Below are 15250 nucleotides of genomic sequence, written 5' to 3' on the forward strand. Positions count from 1 at the left end.
TTCAATTTATAACTGGAAGTTCGCCGCGATCTGTAGGTGGATAGCGTGTGGACTTCCCACCCAGCGATCCGGGATTCGATTCCCGGAATAGGTAATGGAAGAAATTTATTATCCGTCCACGGGACTGGGTGTTCTCCCGTTGCATTGTGATCGTTCTGTGATTTCTCTACGGTGGACCTGCGTCATGCTGATCCCATGACCAGAGAGCCCGCAGTTGTGAGATGTCTAGTTACGATCAAATGGATGTCCTTCACCTATCCGCAGTGGTGTGTAAGCCGGGTAAAACAGGAGGTTAAGCAGAGTAAGATAGAAGGACTAAATGGAAATTAATCGCGTAAGCAGAATAGCTTAACTTAAATGTTAGTTATGTCGACGGACTGTCCAAAAAGTCTCCACACATAGGCGTTGTCAGTTCAGAGTAAAAATGTCATATAACGTGCTCAATGTAGCCCACCTGTTCCCCAGACTTTACACCCTTTGATGTTTAACTCTGAAGCTACCTTAAGTAGCAGGTCTACCGGAGGAAACCCGAGACCCGCTAAACTGCAAGCTCACATTTTCGCGTCTGTCATGTGAAGACGGACATGTTGCAGAGTTTGCATCGGAAATGGTTGCAAACAGTCATTCGCCTATGCCTGACTCTCGAAGGCCATCACTGAGAAAATTATGTGACATTTCTATTTTGAACTGATATTCCCTATGTGTGAAGAATTTTGGGACATACTAAAGACAACTGAATGAGAGTTTTAACACATAGGATGTATTTTAACCCAACGCAGCTAACGATATTATAAATAAGAAACTGTAAACGTTGCAGTTATTTCCATTCAACACAGTTCAAAATACCTTAACAACTGCAATGGTGGGCACTTTTCCCAATCCATTTTACCCAAAGAAAATGTTCCAATGACAATTTTCCCAAAATAAAATTTTGAAAATAACACATTTCGCAAAAGACAATTTTCCCAATTTATTAATCTTCCAACTACAAACTGATTAAGAAAGACAAGTTGGACCTATTAATTTCAAGTATGTTAATATATAATCACCACTATCCTTGAATCCTTGTTATCTGGATACAATGTTGCAAATACTTTAGTAGCCCGGACATCTTCGTTGTCCGAAGCATGCTGATGTGATTGCTGTGGTCCTTTTGGTACTTTAATATTTTCGCCTTTCGCTTTTGTTATAGCCCTTGCAAGACATTGTCTTCCTTCTACAGTTCCAATATGTTTTTCATTTTTTTCCAAATGTTTATAATAAATATGCCCATCGATATAATATAGTGAATGTTCTCTGCTGGGAATGTTAATTAATTCTGTTATTATGTCACTAAAAGGAAAGTGTAACGATTTTGAGTTATACAATGAGAAAAAAATTTAAAACATTGGAATTATGTCAATGAGGAGAAAATGTAACAAATTATTAGTATTACAAGTAGGCCTAAATCAATGAGAAGAAACTACAGGATATTGGAATTATGCCAACGAGAAGAAACTGCAAGAAATTGGAATTATGTCAATGAGAAGAAACTACAACAAATTGGAATTATGTCAATGAGAAGAAACTCTGGCAAACTGGAATTATATGAGAAGAAACTACAACAAATTGGAATTATGTCAATGAGAAGAAACTGTGAGAAACTGGAATTATATAAATGAGAAGAAACTACAACAAACTGGAATTATGCCAATGAGAAGAAACTACAAAAAAATTTGAATTATGTCAATGAGAAGAAACTGCAGCAAACTGGAATTATGCCAATGAGAAGAAACTACAATAAACTGGAATTATGTCAAAGAGGAGAAACTACAACAAACTGGAATTATGTCAATGAGAAGAAATTACAACACATTGGAGTTATGTCAATGAGAAGAAACTACAACAAACTGGAATTATGTCAATGAGAAGAAATTACAACAAATTGGAATTGTCAATGTGAAGAAACTATAACAAATTGGAATTGTGTCAATGGAAAGAAACTACAACAAACTGGAATTTTGTCAATGAGAAGAAATTACAGCAAATTGGAATTATGTCAGTGAGAAGAAACAACAACAAATTTGTCGGCAAACAGAAAACAAAGAAGTTTTACTACGAAAACCTATATACACTACAAACAGTTGGTATCATGTTCGAAGAAAATATCATATTGGAAATTAGATCTTGGAGCCGGAAGGAGGGGGAAAATAGATTGGGGGAAAATAGAATAGGAAAGCGCGAATTGGGAGTTGTGAATCTTTGGGAGTATAACATTTGGCAAAAAGGGAATCATAATATTGGATTAGGAAAAATGTCCTACATTCGTTTTCAAAGTCCCAAATGCGAGTTTTGGCAAGAAATATTTATTTTTATATACGAACTATTTGTTGAGCAGTTTGTGGATTTACCAAATATCGTAATTGAGAATGCAACACCCAATTCCATTTATTTTCATAAGACATCCTAGAAAGATTTCATTTTGATATCCAGACAATGGTGCCGAACTTAAATAACAATTCTCATATAAGAAGTGTTAAGGTATAATATGCCTTGTGCTGCGATGCCAGTCTTCGAGCCCCTATTCCGAGTAAAAATCTATACAAAAGGGGAGGTGAAATAAGACAAAGAAAAATATTTATATAATACTCAATGTACCTACAAAAGTCAATGACAATCAATACCAAGAACACTGTTTTGAGTTTGTTTGCCATGGACTTCACGCGTTTTGATCGGGATATAGCTAACTCCAAGTCATTTTACTCAAAGGTCTAAGCTACGACTAAGTGAAATATTATAAATTATGCCCTTGAAGTAGAATAGGAGTAAGATATGAGAAAATGTTTAATATAAATATGTAAGTTGTGAAGTTATACAAATACGGTTTTCTGAAATACTGTCTCATTCTACAAGGTAAAATGTAATCTGAAAATTGCGTGAGAAACTATATTCTCACACGTTTCACCGAGGGATGGTATGATGTATAATGAATCAAATTCAAAAGCGACTACTATTACAAAGCATGTTAAGTGAGTGTCCGTGGAGAACAATTCTCATGCCATGTGATCACAACTCCTCTCACTACTCAATTTAATGTGCAAAATACGCTTAAAGGAGCGAATTATACAACTGGTTTTTGTACACGTCGTCCCCGGCGTCCGTCACGCGTAAAAAGATACAAGTGTGTTCGATTAGCATAGAAGCGGCTCAAGGGAACCACAAGAGCCGGCCAGACTTTCCTCTCCCCGCATTACGTCCGAGCGCTTAACAGTCCCAACTTCATTTAAATATCCACAAGTTTTTAAACATAAAACAGAACTCGCAGCAGATTTTACAACTCAGAGAAAATGAAGTAGCCATACAGTGAAACTAAACTCGCGTAAAGCAGGTAGGCCCTAATTCTATAAGGTTTCGCTACATCTAATTTCATGAAATTTAGCATTTCAATAGAGCGGAAACTTTCAAAATAATAGAACACATGAGAAATGTTAACGAACACATTTCAGAGATACAAAATAAGAGAATGACACTGTCTATATTTTTCCCCGTTGAAGTGAAACCCTATACAGATAAAATTGTCTCATTTTGTTGTAATACGATTATGTCACAATCTGTTACTCGTACCTCACCCCTTAGCAGCAGTACGCCTATGCTACCCGCAACATACGTAACGTAGTTACAAACTAAAGTTTTTGAAATATATTTAAAATCCAGTAAGTCTTATAAAATCCCAACTCATAGGACGCTTAAACGTTTCAAGCAATTTCCGTCATTTTTGTTTGCTGATGGCACTTGCAAACTTTGAAGAGACGGAGACAATTAAAAAAAAATGATTTCATATTCAGATATGTGGAATTTAAGTGCATGATGTGAATATTGCAAAACATTTCCCAAATTTTCGTCTATTGAGTAAAGTTCTGCTCCATATCACATACACTAAGAAAGATTTTTTTTTTTTTTACAAATTTATAATTACATTTCGTTTTACTCGTCACAAGTAAGTATACAAGAATGATAAAGTTAAACAACAGTATGGCAATGTAATGGTTTAGCTTACTTTAAAATTATTATTTAATTTCAGCGCTCATTATTCAAGCAAAACCTTATTATATTTTATTTTATGAGTGCACCTCTGTACATAGTGTTGGACATTGTGCCACTGTCACATATTCTGTGACACAGTACATGAGGGTAGGCCACCAAAAGGGAACAGAGAGGAAAAACTTAAATTGAGGAGGATTCAATCCGGTATCGGAACTAGAATCTGGTGTGGCTTAATGGATAAAGCGTCAGCACGTAGAGCTGAAAACAAGGGTTCGGATCCCGGTGCGGAGAGAATTTTTCTCCGTTCTATCCATTCTTCACCTTTCAGACAATCCTTCAACATCGTGAACTATAATAATATTTATGACAAAATTTGGATCATGGATTAATAGAAGTTCAAACAAATCATTACATTTTTATCCGTATCATAATTCATTGGTCATGCATTCGCCAGTTCTCGTCATGCAAATAATATTTTGTGGATATTTTTTTCAGCACTATGAATCCAACACACCCTATAGAGAATTAAGTTCACTAATATTAAACAACTGTAACATTTATATCTGGATCATAGATCATGCACTTGTGCTCCTTATACAAGCAAATTTCTTTAGATATTTCTTCAACACCGTGAGTCCATTACGTTCCATAGACATCCAACCAACGCCAAAAATTTCTTCAATATCATGAATCCATCACACCCCATAGAAATGTAATGAACTCGAGTAATATTTAAAAAGTGTAACATTTTTATTTGGATTACCACTCATGGTTCATGACTAGCGCTTGTTATGCAAGCCAAATTCTCTAGATAATTCTCCAACATCACGAATCCATGAAGACCCATAGCTGATAGATCCAATTAACTAGAGAAGTCTAAAAAAATTTCATTTTAATCTTGACCATAGATCATTTGTCATGCATTAGTGCTCGTTATGAAATGTTACATGTTTATTCAACACCGTTGAAACTATCAAGTTCCACAGAACCTCCTCAAATCGAGTAATATTACAAACTGTATCATTTTTATCTCGACCATCGTCCATGATATATTAATGTTCGTTATGCAAGCAAAACTTTCTAGATATTCATTCCAAACATCAGAGCCCATATAGTCTGAATTAACTCGAGAAATTATATTTAAAAAATAATTATCAGAAAATATCGCTCACGGATTAGCATTTATTCCTCGAACAAAAGTTCTAAAATATTTCTTCAACAATAGTCAATATTCTTCCAAGATACTGAATTCTGTGACAGTAAAGTTTCTTTTAGTACTTTGTGTGCCCAAGTTTTCATTCAGATTCAACGGAAGTGATGCGACTATGAATGGAATTATGAGCACCAGTTTGTAGCCCAGAGAAGCCAAACTCTTCTTCTACACTACGACCTTAAATTTAAGGAAAAGGGCAGGGGGAACCCTATTGTCCATTATCTTGTTGCTGATTTTTATGTTCGTTTTTAAACATATGAATTGTCGTGGATAAAACTGTAACTTTTAAACATTAAAATACTGAACACAGGGTGTTAGCCCTTTCATTACTTTTTATCACAGAGTATTAAGAGTTACAGATATAAGATTCCTGTCAAGGGACACAGTACTGGAGGAGCACGAACGCCATTCTTCAAATGAATTTATGAAAAACCGTTAAGGGATGCACTTTTGGCCTAATAATTTCCCCCTCCCTTAAAAATCTTATTCTATAGTTGATATAATCTCAGGGTTATGGTAATTAAGAACTATCCTGACTTATCTCCGAATTACCTTCTCCCCACTACTCGGATAGGCTGAATTAAAATATTATCTTCTACATTCTTTGCTTTGCAAATGAAAATAAATGCACTGACTACATTTTCCACTATTCTGCATCTTTAACCCCTTCTCTCAAACTTCAATATCATGTATCGTTGTATTACACATGTATCTAACTCTTTAGGATGGAGTGGTTCCATTTCAAAATCATTATTTGACTAAATGTGACGAATGGTTGATACTCGTATAATCAGAAGAAACCAAAGACACAAAAAGTGAAGGTAATATGAAAGGTCAGTACTAAAATTGAACCACTTCAACTCCAAAGACTTATAGGTTCTTGCACAGTTTCGTCAGCTATCAAGGGGTTAAATATGAGAATCAGGACATAGGGATGAAATTGGAAGATCCTTATGCCTAAAACAAACCTAAAAATGTTACTAGAATAAATATTTCAAGTTAATGGACAGTTTTCAAGAAACAGATATGATAATCGGAAGAGGTTACCCAGGTAGCATTAGAATTGAGTAATAATTAAAAAATGTTTTATTAAAGTTGCACAGTTACAAGCTATCAAGATATAGGCATCCAACACGGAAAACTCAGTGCGCAGAAACCAGCGGGCGTGACTGTCTCGCGCAGATGACGTATGCTCCCGTTCCCAGCATTCTCTCTTGCCCACTGCAGAGGGGTAAGAGGGGTAAAGCATGCGCGCCGCAAGGAGTCCGAACTGAGGTTTCCTTATAGGATACCAGCGACCGAGTAATGAATCACATTGTTGAGATTAGAGTTTAAAACTTTATAATTGTGGCCAAATATCATGCCTGAGGTTATTGAGATATGCATTTTTTTAAATTCAATACTCTTGGAGCGGCAAGTTATGTTCAATTTCCTATTTTATAGAACTTGGTACTAGTGATAATGAATGTGATGGTATTTACAGTCTACACGATCAGAATTTATAATGAAATTGAAGTGTTCAGAACCATAGTGGGCCAAGCGCCATTTACTAAAACCGTTGAAAATAAGGTTAAATGAAATTATCACCATAATTCAATGGAAACATATAGCAAATAATATAAATTATACACATTCAAACTGAATGTTATGTCAATTTTCATTAAAATATGATATTCACTTAACTTTAACCCATGCTTTCTTCGTTTTTAATAAATGGCGCTTGGCCCACTATTGCTCTGAACCCTTAAATTCATATACAGTACGTCTCCAATTCTGTGAATGGTTGGTTGTAAGCGTACCGTAGCTTAGTAAACAACAATGATGACAGTTGAGTTCAGGCACTGCCGCCGAGCACATCACAGACGGTAAGAGATGTCTGTCAAGAGGACGTCTTTAAACATGCAACAAAAATTACAGGTTATTCGTCGAATTGAAAATGGCGAAACTTTAAACGTATCACAAGTAATTAGTACAAAATTATTGCTCTCTCGCTATTTATAATGTTGCTGTCTGCTGGGCAAAAATCTAAAGGCAAGCTGGAATAAATTACTTACATATGAAGTCAAAAGAACGACTTCTGAATAAAGAAACCTTATGTAAAATTCACCAGTTATGCTGTAGACACGACTCTTATCGGGGCTGTTTATAAAACACTATTCATTTTTCTTTAAGAGCAGAGTAAAACTATACGAGTCCTATATTAGACTGTATAAAAGTGTCCAGTTTAGTGTCTTATTTGCTGACTGATGATCATATTATATGACGCTCTATTCCTCCAGTGTATATCGGATGTTATGTTAACCCAGAGCACCTGCTTTGACAACACAATAACAGACCCATATAGATTTCAGAAACGGCTGGTTTCTGGACCTATGTTTATCAGGACTTTCATCTTGTTTCATTCTCCTCTACTCATTTCTGCAGTGTGTACCTATAATATGTAACACACTTTATATTTTTAAGGAAATTTTAACCTGCATTTGTTTTGAGAATATTTATGATATATAAATAATATTTAGTAAAGTATTCTTAACAAGCAGTAAAAATACACTTTTATTTATTTTTTTTTTTTTTTGCATTCTGTAAATACGATGGAAGAAATGTTCATAGGTGATATTATAAAAAGCTTTCATTTTTATCGAAAAAACTGAAAAAACTAACGTAGTAATATTACTTCGCGAATAAAATAATAAATAAATAATTATCGGTATTAAAATAAAACATTATTATTATTATTATTATTATTATTATTATTATTATTATTATTATTATTATTATTATTCATGTATGTTTTTGTTATTTCAGATATTATTTATTTTTGTTTTGCACCTTTGTATCTTCTGTTTGTGTATTGTGCTGAACTATAATTGGCCTCTGGCTGTTGTTCAGCACACAAATATTAATAATAAATAAATAAATAAATAAAATAAATTATTATTATTATTATTATTATTATTACCATTAAATAAGCAAGCTTTTTACTAGCATAATATTTAATATTGGTCGGTATGACCTTAGCCTCCTACAGTATAAAAATTCATTGGTAAATATTTGACAATTATGATTAGAAATTATTGTTAATGAAACATTAAACTTAGACAAATATTTGAGCTAGTTGCGATAGGCGTACAGAGGCATGAAGTAGAGCTCGATGCTTTCATGACTCCCCGGCACTAGGATGAGATGGTGGATCGACACCACCTTCCGACCACCTTCTTCCTATTCTCTGGAAAGATCCGATTCTCAACTTTACAGGAGACTGAGTGGACGCCGGGGCAATTCTGTAATTTTTGGAAACGAGAAAATCCCCAAACTTCGAATTTGCAGCCATCTGAATATTACCTGACCCCAATATTTGAGGTTGTAATATTTAATTCTAAGCTAAGCAATTTTAGTGAGTTAAATTATACACATTGTAAAATTCCTTTTCAGAACGGAAAGTTACATTTCTTCGGATAAAATTTCTGCACAATTAAAGGACAAAATTAAAATTATTTCAATAATTTATTATCATAATACACTCCTCACTTAAATTGACTAGACATATTGGGAATTAAAGCTATTACTTTCTCAAAACACGCTATGAAATATTTCACATAAACAATTTTTATGTCGAAAAGAAAGCAGAAACGAGCAGGATTATAAGGTTTTTTTTAAGTATCTCAAAGAATAACCCCCTGAAATTAATGACATTACTTATAGTTTACTCTGTATAAACAGTTTTATCATTATTGGATTTGAATCATCGAATTTCTTTCAACACAGAATTCTGAATACTGATTCCAAATCTCTGCATTATTGTGTTCCTTTATACATTTATTGGTGTTAAATTAGCAACAGCGGCATAGCCACCATGACCTTACAAATTGCCAACATGGAAAGAAAAAAAGCGATCATTAAAATCGACAATATTGCTGTGGTATGTGGCTCTGATTGGTTGAAATTCAACGCATTTTAACATTTCATTGGTGCATTGGTACATTAGCGAAATATAATAATTCTCATCCCTTAAACACATAATCACACTCAAAATTATATTAACCAAAGTTGGCGATGATATAACTTACACTGACATACAGACCGATTGTTTAGACCTGACAGCTCGACGACGCGAAAGAGGAGAAGTAATAGGAGTAGTAGGGAGAGCGAGCAGTCGGTAAAGAAATGCAGTACAGCTTAACTGTACTGAAAACACACTGCTCTACCGCAAGCTTGACATCCGATCGCTCTGAATGCAAGCGACTGACAAACCCAAACACCCCTTGGCGTAACTAAATGGTCTCGCCTGACCCACGCGCACATTGTCGGTGACTGTCAGGACTAAATAATCGTTCTTGTACTATCCTTAAATTCACATTGTTCCGTATCTAAACTGGTGTTACAAACTTCAATACGTTCTTTGTACAACAAGTGCATTATATTTATTTAAAATAAGTATTGATTTACTATCTGGTAAACCTCTTTTAAGATTATCAGATCTATTAAAGAAATCTGTCTTTGATTAAGAGGAAAAATGTGTGAATATTAGTTGGTCATTTTTTTTTAAATTCGGATTACTTTTAAAATTAATTGGAAATAAAATATTTACTTGATCAATTTCATGTAATATTAAGATGAAAAAGAAAATCACGCCGAAGTTAATGTATTTTTGCTTCTCTCAGAAATGAATCGCACAAAATACAATTCTTTTAAACACAAAGAGATTGAATCATGTTGGACTTGTATGATTATTAAATGTTGCGTCTTAAAAGTGTAACAAAAAATAATGTTTTTAAAATAAAATATCATCTGGAAGAGGTATAAAATGCCTCTCAATCCAAGTGGTGTGGTCATTCAGATGACAAGAGTGATTTATTTATAAATAAAATATTTATTATGTTACAAATTACGCATATTTGTCATTTTATTTTTCTTCGCACTTTTAAAAGAATTTAATCGTAATTATACTTCTAAAGATATCTTACAATTAGTCTCAGAACCTTCTAAACTAATTATATTTTAATATTTCTGTCATATTATAAAATTATGCAATATTCAGATTTAGGGCCTGATTTAAAATCTATACATTACGTGATCCTAATTAAGGGAAGAGAATACTGAAATTTTGAAATTCCTTGTTTTCTCCTTCAAACTTACAATATTTTTGCGCTGAAGAACTGTATGTATAAAATGTAAATTTTAGTATCACGTTTAAAAAAAAGCAAAAAGGGGCCCAAATTAGGCAATTAACACCCATTTGTAGCTATTTACAAAAATTAATGCAACAGTTTTTTTTTTCTTTTAGATATTTCAGAATTTTTTTACCATTAGATTCACAAGAAGATTTATTACAAAATGTCTTCATTTGATTTTGCTATGCTTTACATAAACATTATAACTGATTTTAGAATATCTTGGATTTCAGTTTTCGAGCCCATTTCTTTGGACATTATTAATTATTTTCATAATCAATTTTAACATCAAATTTCTAATGAAGTCAAATCTTTTGAAATAGTCTGTTTAAGATCCGTACAAAATTTGAGCTTCCTATTATTGATAGTTTCTGAGTTAAATCAATTTCTGATGAGCACTGTAACCAAAAAAGCAATTTACGGAAAAACAGATCCAAAGAGTCCTTGATATGAACTCTCACTTGAAGGGCCAGGCAATGATTTTTGTGCGTTTACTACATTACTACCTTCTTTTTTCACATTTTCTGTGTTGTTTTTGAGCAGATTCTCGCCATTTTTCGTATTATTTAGAAGTCCAACCTTCTATTTTCTAACTATAAAACACAAAACTACACTAACTGCAACCTATATAACAAACATTATTAGCATACTAAGTGTTTCAAGACACTACAATAACTATTTCTCTCAAGATGTAACAACCACATTTTCACACTTTAGATCAAAATAATTTTCAAGCATGTCTGATAAAAACAACTGAAGGAATAATACCATCTCCTGTTATCTAGTGAATAAAACGAAAAACTATTGAATAATGAAATTATATAAAATTAACAACCGAAATCAGATTGAGAATGCGGTAAATTTGAAACAAATGAGATTGGAAAATGAAGTAGGCTAACAGAGTTTTAATAATGACATCATTAAAAGTCATAGCATTGAGTTAGGGCTTAAATTTTATTTGTAAAATATTATCTAGGGTCAAAAGATTATTTTAAGTGAAAAAAAATTACTTGAATTTTAGTCAAATTCCAGTATCCTCTTCCCTTAAGAGTCTTTATTTTCATTTCAGTTGAATGTTTAAAGTGATTGAATATAATGATGGAAATGTTTTATTGTCTCAGTGCAAATGTATGAGGAATATGTTTTTACACTCGGATTTCTACCATTACATAACGTCTAGTACTCACAGTAAGTATTGGAAAAAGTGGAGGTTAAAATTTAACAACGTAGCTATATTGAAATAATTATGTGTTGATGAGCACTAAAATATTCTAAGCTCAGTTATAAATGATATTACACAAAATGATTATTATTGACATGCTAGTTTTAATATAAATTTTACAGGGTACTTCCGAGCAGAACGGCCGTAGTATACAGCCCACGCAACAGATAGTTGGAGAATGTAAACACGTCATAGTCAAGGCCATCCCCATACGGGGAGGTAAAGCGCATGTGACCTTGTGTGACTGTTTACATTCTCCAACCAGCCATTGCGCTGACTTCATGCAGGAAGTAAGGCTCCATGAAAGTTACGTCGAGTTCCAATTAAGATTTACATTGTAAGTGCATTGATTTCTGCACAGAGTAATGTGACGATCACCGTTACTTTATCAGGAGACAAGAGATCGTGCTGTCCCACACCAAAGTAGTATGATCGTGTAGACCAAATATACGGAAAAATTGCCTCAATCTGCACTCTTCCCTCTGTCCTTGCTTTACCCTCATCAAACATTTAGTAGCTCGCATACTTGTACTACGTTCGCATCAGTCCATCCTTCAAAATAAATTATGATTGCGTCAGAGGAATTATGTCTCATGATATCTCAGGAAAACATAAGGATTGCATAACTATATTACAACAATTTCTTAAATCAATTAATCAAGTATATGGAATGACCGTTCTTTGATGATATTCTCTCTGTCCAATCATTTGAGGCACTGTTACCTTTGACAATTAAAGCTAACAGAAACAGGAGAAGAGTTCGGGGAGGAAGAAGATACCAGATGATAGACGACATTAAGATGTATGTATCATATGCGGAGACAAAGAGGAAGGCAGAAAATAGGAAAGATTGGAGAAAGCTGGGTTTGCAATGAAAGAACTGCCCTTGGGCAGAACACTATGAATGAATATATAGAACTGTACGATAATACCATGACGTAAGAAAATAGACACCGTCATGTTTATTTATTTACTTATTGATTTATTATTTATTTGTCTACTTCCTTACTTAATTCCTTGCTCACAGAGCGTTCCCTTATATAATGTTGGTCGACCGGGCGGTGCGCGACCGGCACGAAGGTCATGCAAAAACACGGAAAGCCGTCACCCGCACGCTCGGAAGTCCAGTTCAGTCTCTCTGAAGGAGTGGTTGTGTTGACGTTACATTGCGTGTTATTCTTATGATTGTGTTAGTGAAGTGTTTTGATTTAGATTTAGGAGTGGCCTTTTGCTACTTTTGCTATACAGATTAGTAACATTATAAAATCTTCTTTCTAGGCGTCGTTTTACCTTCCCGCAATCACTATTTTTCAGATAAGTATCTACCATGAAAATTCTTTACTTTAATGTAGGTAAATTTCGTGTGGTGCTATCTGAACAAGCTAATCTAAACACTTCACTAACACAATCAGGAGAATAACACAATCTAACGTCAACATAACCATTACGACAGACAGATTGAACTGGACTGCGTACGGGACATGCTTTGCTGCGTATCACACGGCCTTTGTGCCGGTCGACTTACGTTATCTAAGGCTTTGTATTTATTTACTTCCTTATTTACATGCGTATTTATATTTACTACTTTACTTATTTGCTCGTTCGCTCATTCTATCATTTATAGCTAAAAATTATTAATTTGCTAATATTTTACGATCCATCCATTCATTCCTGTTATTTGTTTATTTATTTATTTAATCGGGTGAAGTGAAGGCACTGTTTAAAGTTCTCCCTGAAAAAATGTTTTAAATTCGTTGTTCCGCTGGTCGCTTAGTAGAATTGTAATGATCTATGGATATGTTATGTGAGCATATATTTTCTTAAGTCAATATGATGAAGTCAACAAGGAAATCAAGGGTAATAGACTTTCAGCTTAACGTCAGCAGAAGTGCCAACTATTACGGATTGTCAGTAATTAATATGGATTTTCGCCTATTATTACGTAATTACTTTTGAAGAGATATTAATATGGAAAAAACAACATATTATATGTGGCTGTTGTTTCTAGTCTTTTAATTTCGAGTGATTGAAGTGAAGCATGCCAGTTTTCTGCATCCACTAATAAGAAGACATGAATATTACAAAATATAATGACGGTTATATAGAGTGAGTGTTAGTTTGGGAGACCGGAGGGAAAAAGACCTTTAGGAAGGCCAAGACGTAGATGGGAGGATAATATTAAAATGGACTTGAGGGAGATGGGATATGACGATAGAGATTGGGTTAATCTTGCACAGAATAGGGACCGATGGCGGGCTTATGTGAGAGCGGCAATGAACCTGCGGGTTCTTTAAAAGCCATTTGTAAGTAAGTATAATGACGGTTACACAAAGAAATGGCTATGTTCATTTGATTCACGTATTAGTAAAAATCATGTGTTTTGTATTCTGTACTCATGTGATTTTTCTATAAGATCTAGGTGGACGATAAGACTGTAGAGGAGACATTTATGCAAAGAAGCATAAAACACATGAACAAATGACATTGGAAAACAAATGTATTCCGTCATTCTTTGTTAATAATAATGAAGCAGGAGAAGTATGTTTCAAGGAGAAATTTGCTGAAAATCAGGTGTTAGATGAAAAACTCGCCACAAATATATTTATCGCATAGCAACTGATAGGTAACGTGTAACTGAATCGGTTTTTTGAGAAACTGCAAGTTAGATTTTAACAAAATTGAGTTATTGCTAATTTATTCCTATTATAATATATTTTATAGGGATAGATATACCATCCTATAGAAAAATACCACAAGCCAAACGGAATTTCTGTTGTGCCGTGTGCGCTTCAAAATTAGTTTCGTAGAGAAGGCCCATAAGTCAGACCTCGTTGGCTGACACAGAATGAACAAAACTATAGCCTAAGCTGTTGTGTTTAATGAATTAATCATTTAGTCCGAATTTTTTATTTGTTAGAATACTGTTGTCTTTTGTGTAATGTGTTACTGTATTAGATTATTTCATGCAGAATTTTATTATTTATGTCTTTAGTGACTTTTCATACAGGTTAGAGTAAAATTTGCCAACATGAAGCAAACATTATGAATATATATAATTTTAATGTACCGAAGTACATATGATATTTCTATGCAGATATTCTGCGTCATCATACGATGAAAGAGTAATGGAACGGAGAAAAATTCTCTCCGGCGCCGGGATTTGAACCCGGGTTTTCAGCTCTACGTGCTGATGCTTTATCCACTAAGCTACACCGGATACCCACGCCGGCGTCGGACAGAATCGTCTCAATTTAAGTTCCAACTCTTGGGTTCCCTCTAGTGGCTGCCCTCTGCGCTACGTCATAGATGTGTATGAACGTAGGACTGAAGTCCACACATGTGCTGAGGTGCACTCGTTATGAGTGACTAGTTGGCCGGGATCTGACGGAATAAGCGCAGTCTTAAATCACGAAGTGATTTACGCATATCATATATATTATTTTAATGTACCGAAGTACATATGATATTTCCAGAGGGCGCCACTAGAGAGAACCCAAGATTTGGAACTTAAATTGAGACGATTCTGTCCGACGCCGGGGTGGGTATCCGGTGTGGCTTAGTAGATAAAGCATCAGCACGTAGAGCTGAAAACCCGGGTTCAAATCCCGGCGCCGGAGAGAA

General features: G+C 34.3%; 1 protein-coding gene across 1 annotated transcript in view; it reads left to right on the forward strand.

Annotated features, from left to right (window-relative positions):
- LOC138715652 (uncharacterized) overlaps positions 1-15250 on the forward strand; it is a 550339-nt gene that overhangs the window by 389334 nt on the left and 145755 nt on the right. The gene's annotated exons all lie outside the window — the stretch shown is intronic.

Source organism: Periplaneta americana, chromosome 15 (genome assembly GCF_040183065.1).
Source record: "Periplaneta americana isolate PAMFEO1 chromosome 15, P.americana_PAMFEO1_priV1, whole genome shotgun sequence".
In the NCBI taxonomy this organism is placed as follows: domain Eukaryota; kingdom Metazoa; phylum Arthropoda; class Insecta; order Blattodea; family Blattidae; genus Periplaneta; species Periplaneta americana.